The sequence below is a fragment of the Miscanthus floridulus genome, chromosome 5, assembly GCF_019320115.1.
Source record: "Miscanthus floridulus cultivar M001 chromosome 5, ASM1932011v1, whole genome shotgun sequence".
Classification (NCBI taxonomy): Eukaryota; Viridiplantae; Streptophyta; class Magnoliopsida; order Poales; family Poaceae; genus Miscanthus; species Miscanthus floridulus.
In genome coordinates this window covers 51,621,979-51,627,676 of record NC_089584.1, presented here as the reverse complement: position 1 = coordinate 51,627,676, position 5,698 = coordinate 51,621,979, and positions in this window count along the sequence as shown.

Here is a 5,698-nt window from a genome sequence, read left to right as displayed (position 1 = left end):
CATGTAAAAAGCAAAAGAGTGGCGTAGCTCCATGGTCATGGCGAGGCGAACTCGTGGCCACAAGCTACACCAACAAGTTGGCATCCATCGTTCCATGATTGTTATCTCCCAGGTCATCTCCCACAGGACTTGGTCATGGAGGGCTCAAAGCGTGTGGGTGACATCCACATCGATGTTAGTATCGACATCGATTCCATCACGACCATGTTCTAGGGTCGAAAACAGGAGCTAACACTCGTGGTACTATGAAGTCAACTATGAAGTGAGGGGTCGAGTTACACTTGGCATCACGGTCATGGCGAGACGGATCCCACGATCGTAGCAGTCCGAACGAGGTACGATCCCTTAGTCGGCTCGAAGGCTCAGCACACAGGCAACAACACCGCGATAAGAACCAAACATGACCGGATGATGCAACAACTCGACACGACTACGGAGTAGCACATTCCATAGCTGGGGGGAATGGGTAGACCAGCTGGTGAAGTGGTCGAAGAGGTCGCAGAGGTGGTCGGAGTGGTCACTGAGGTGGTCGGAGTGGTCGCCAAGGTGGTCGGAGTGGTCGCCGAGGTGGTCGGAGTGATCGCGGAGGTGGTCGGAGTGGTCGCCGAGGTGGTCGGAGTGACCGCAGAGGTGGTCGGAGTGGTCGCCGAGGTCCTCGGCGCTGGCATGGTCTCATTTTCGGCATGACGTCAGCATGGCGTTATTAGAGCTAAACTGCGGCTGATAGGTGGGACCAGGGCTCTTGGGCCACTGTCATGTGGGTCCGGTCAACGGTCAATGCTGACCGGTCAACGGTCATCCTAGTTTGGGTCCCGACTGGGCTTTAGCGGGCCTAGGACAGGGCTAGGATTTGGGCAGGGCCAACCCGGACATGTGTCGCGTGGGGAGGCCATCCACGTGGCTCATCTAGGCTCCATACGGGCTCGGTTCTAGGCTGTGGGCGTGAGCGTGGCTCATGGTAGACCAAGATGCGTTGGTCCATGGACCTAAGATAGGGTCCATGGTGGACCAAGTCCACTTCTTCGTTTCTCTTTCCCAGCTCACGGTAGAATGGGTTCGCAATGCCATGTCAGGTTCCTCCTTTCCCCTCCTCTGTTCCCCCACGGCAGGGCTCTCACCGACGGCGAGCTGACGCCCCCCGGGCAACTTGGTGGCTCGGAGGCATGGACATAGGGCGCTAAGGGTTCATGGGGCAGTGGTGAGTATTCCAGTGGATAGAAGATGGCAGCTGGGGCTCTAGGTGGCCGACGACAGCGACGTGGCGGATCACGGTGGTGGCCGCGGTGCGTCACAGGGCAAGGCGAGGGCTTCCTCCCCATCTAGTGAGTCAATAGGGTGCACTAGGTCATGGTGAAGCTCGACGACACATCCTCGCGACATGAGGTGGCCAGAGATGGTCGGAACGGCTATGGCAGGGCATGGTGGCGGCTGTGTTCCCGGGCGCCATCGGCCTAGCAAGGCAGGGCCTTGGCCGTGTATGTAGGTGCGTGCGTGCGCGTGTCTAGGGGGCTCGCAGTCGTAGAGGTGGGCTGCCAACGCCGATGCAGCTCGGAGCAGAGCATGACGTTGTGGACGGCATCGGCGTCGTGGCCATGGTGCACACGGTGACGGTGAGCAGAGGGCGGTGCGTGGGCTCACCGTTGGTGTTGAAGGCGAAGGGATGGCAGTGCAGTGGTGAGGTCATGGTAAGGTGCCAGCTTGGCGTCAGGGATGGCCGATGGCACCTTCGTGGTGAGGCCAGCGCGCGACGTCGCGGACGGCATCGGCAGGGTCAGAGACCGGGAAGGCAGCAGCTTGGATGTGGATGAGGACGTCGGCTTTGCGGACAGTCGGCACTATTCCTAGCTGTGGCGAGTAGCTCGGGGTCGCGTCCATGGCGGTCGATGAGCAGCTGCTCTGGCATGGACGTGCTGCTCGGCTCCACCGCGGTGATCAGTTCCGACAGCAAGCTGACGCGAGCGGTGACGGAGTGGATCGGCATGACGACGACGCCGGGGTCGTGGTTGTGCAGCAGAGGGGCATGGCATTAGAGGCTAAGTGAGGCCAAGAGGTGCGAGATGGGCTATGGTGGCGCGGTGGAGGGAGTTGGTGAGGGTGAGGGCGAGGCCTTGGCCGGGGGTTTTATAGCCCAAAGGCTAGGGCTTCGCGGTGGGGCGCCGGCGTCCGTGCCGCCGATTTGACAGTCAGCACGACGTGGCGTGCATCCAAGGCCACGGGCAGGTGAGCGACACGTGAAGCTTCAAGAAGGGGGCGTCCAGGCTCGGTGTGGTTGCTTTCGTAGTTCACGGCGCAAGGCACAGCTCAGCGGGGCCCACAACTGGGGTCTCGCAGGGGCATCCAAAGTAGACACAGTGGCTCCTGACGGAAAGCAGAGGAGCGGGGGAGTGGTTGGAGGAAGGGGATGACCGGCAGGGGTCATGCTGTCAGCGGTCAGTGGGAGGAAGGCGAAGCCATCCTAGATCAGGCGCACGACTGGGCCTTCTTGCTGGGCTAGGCTATGCTACTGCATTCGCGTGCTGGGCTAGCCAGCTGGCTGGGCCATGCGGTCTGTGGGCACAAGCAGCAGGCCAGCAGCGGTGGTTGGTAGGGCTGTGCTCCTGCTGTTGCTGCCTGCTGTGGGCCAGAAGTAGGGGGGCCAAGTTGGGTTGGTTCAGTTACTCGGGCCATATGCCCCTTTCCTTTTTCCTCTGTCTTCTTTTCCTTTTCTATTTCTTATTTCTACCTTACTCTATGCCATGGGTTGACAACTCGTGCATTGATTTGATAAAGATAGTTGGTTGACTATAGAAATTAGGTCAATGGGTTCATGAGAGATTCCAGAAGGAGTCAAAAGGATTCGCTACGGACTTGTGCTCTCCAACACAAAACGAGGCTCAAACACAGGACAACTCGAAAAACTTCGGCAATCACCTACAAACCATCTACATGTATGCAACGTCTTGTTAGCGAGTTGGACTCGTGTTTGACCTAGCAATTACATGTTTCACTCAATTGCAAGAAATTTTTGAATGCTCATATTTTTGGTTTCTAGAAAAATCCGGGTTGTTACAGTCCACTCCCCTTACAAGAATCTCATCCCCAAGATTAAGGTGTTGCTCGGTCGGTGAAGAGGCAGGGTGTTGCTTCTTGATCGGGGTAGTTGTTCCATAGAACCTTGCAAAAGGAATTGTCGTCCTTTTGTTTTCTTCGATAACTCAATCCAAATTTGTACGGGGTGTCCAAGGATCTCTAGAGGTTTTGTCTAGTCATATGGCGGTCTTGGTTCATAGCCTACTAGGTTAGCCAGGGTCCTAGAGTCACATGTAAATAAAATAGCTTCTATAACCTACACTCAGATAATAAAATTCACAAGAAGCACAAGAAACACAACAACATAAGATCCAGGCAATCAGGCAGCATTACAACTCCTATAAGCATAGTGTTGACTTGAGGCGACTCCTAAGCCTTTGAGTATCACACATCTATCATTCTAACATGGGCGGAAAAAGTGGTATATTACCTAAGGTCAACTTTTCAGAAAAGGGAAGGTCAGTTAGCTTCAGAATTCAAGGCATAGAAGGGGAAACAAGTGTTATCAACTATAACTCTACAACAGATAGGTTGGTTAGCTATTATACTAGTGTTTGGTCCTAAAGGTCTTGTCCTAAGGTCAAGTCTGGCTTTGATACCAACTGAAACATCCTCAATTTTCCTTGAAGGGAAAATCCACATAATGAATTTTAATATGATAAAACCGAGAACTGATTCCATCATATTATCATATTTTAGTCGATAGTCACAGTCATACATCATAAGATTACAAGAATACAAGATATTACATCACTGGGGAACACACCTATTACAGAGTTAATCTAGCGGAAGACTATCGAGTGAAGGCTCCTCCTTCACGGGCATCATCAGAGTTGGCGTAGTGCAGCGTAGATTCCATCTCCGAACCAAACTTGAGCGTAGGCACGAGACCTTCTAATCCTTCTAAGTCAGCATCTCTGAGAAGCAGGAAATCTGCACACCGCCAGATGTGTGCAGGCCATGGTCAGCACCGATGAGCTTTAGTGGAAAAGATAAACAAGGGACCTGGCGATCCTAATATTTGGCTGTGGTTTGCATCCTTAGCTCATGAGAAGTAAATAACATTAGTAATATAATAATAATATCCAATTTTTAACACATTCACCTCCACACCATCCATATCCATCCACCAACCATCCATCCCAAACCTATCTCCACACCACCACACCATATGTCATCTCACACACTCGGGTCGATAGGCCAACTCCCTCTCGGCCTTGTCTCAGCAGCCCGCAGCCCCCAAGGCTCACTGATCGGAAAATACCCCAACCCTGGAGGAAGGAAAGAGGGACTCATCTCCTATCTAGTTTAAGCGAAACCTAGGAAAGGTCCATAGCCGACAAGTCAGCATATGTATCGATCGATCAACCAAACACTCTGCAGAGATTTTACATACCCACAAGATTAGCCATCCTCGAAGCCATGTATCTCCTAGGTAGAATTCCGGTCGCTTGCTAGCCTAGAATGATGCCACCCTACCTCTTAGCCCTGGAACATCCCAAGTCTAGTCTAGGATGGCTGATACTATGAGTCGTAGACAGAGCCGGGGCTCTCCAGATGTCAAGAGCTGGGTCCACAAGGCCTCCTAAAGTCTTGGAAGGGTGTGGGGAAAAACCGCGCGCCCCGTACCTCCTTGCACACGTTCACCTAGCAGTAGTGGCATCGCTCTACCAAGTAGTCCGATCGTCCCGCACCATATAGGGCGAGTGGGATGTAAGGATTCCCGATGAGTCTGAGTACTAGTAAGTCCTTAGGGATTGACCAAGCCAGAATGTCTTCATCAGGGTTTCCATTTTACATGCCACCACAGCACCTCTACCCCATTTTACCAAGCCAGAATGCTTCATCTTCATTTTGACCCATCACCTGTACTTGCCCTGCCTCGAGCACCTTGCATTGTCATTGTGGACAATGTCCCATGAAGGTTAGATGGATTCGATCACCCCCCCCTGTTTGCATTTGGTTCCAATTGGTTTTGGGTTTAGTATCAATTTTGTTCCTATTAGGAATTTCGTCATTGCAACAGATGTCTTACTTCGGAAGAAGCTATTTTAATGTGAGCAACCTTGCATTTTGGCAGCTAAGGGTGGCACCAAGACCCCAGATGATGTTGTTTGCTACTTGGGGACGTAGCATTTGTAACACCCTAGGTGTTAGGCTTGCATAATTGCACTTGCATTTGCATGAGCATAAGCATTAAGCATTCATATATGAACTTTTACATATGAAACATGCAATTGAAACATGTGAAACATGACTTGTTATTTTATGTTTTCCCTGTGTGTACGCTTATGATCATGTGTGATTGAGTGCAAGTGGTCGATGTTGGTCACTAAGATACCTTAGCTACACTTAGGATACTTAATGGAACAATGTACATGTAGGTAACTTCACCTAATTAAGCTCCTAAGTGATGATATGCTGAGTTTGACCTAGGATTTACATGTAAGCAATGTATGAAATGATTATGGAACCTTAGGAATGCTTCAAACATGTTTAGAATGTTACTAGGAACAACTTTGGTATTCATGACCAAAGCTAGTTTAGCCTCTAAGTCATACTTATAGTGTAAAGTACCAATTTCTTGTGATATGTTTGACTGGAGTTTAACTACATTTTAGAAGCTTTG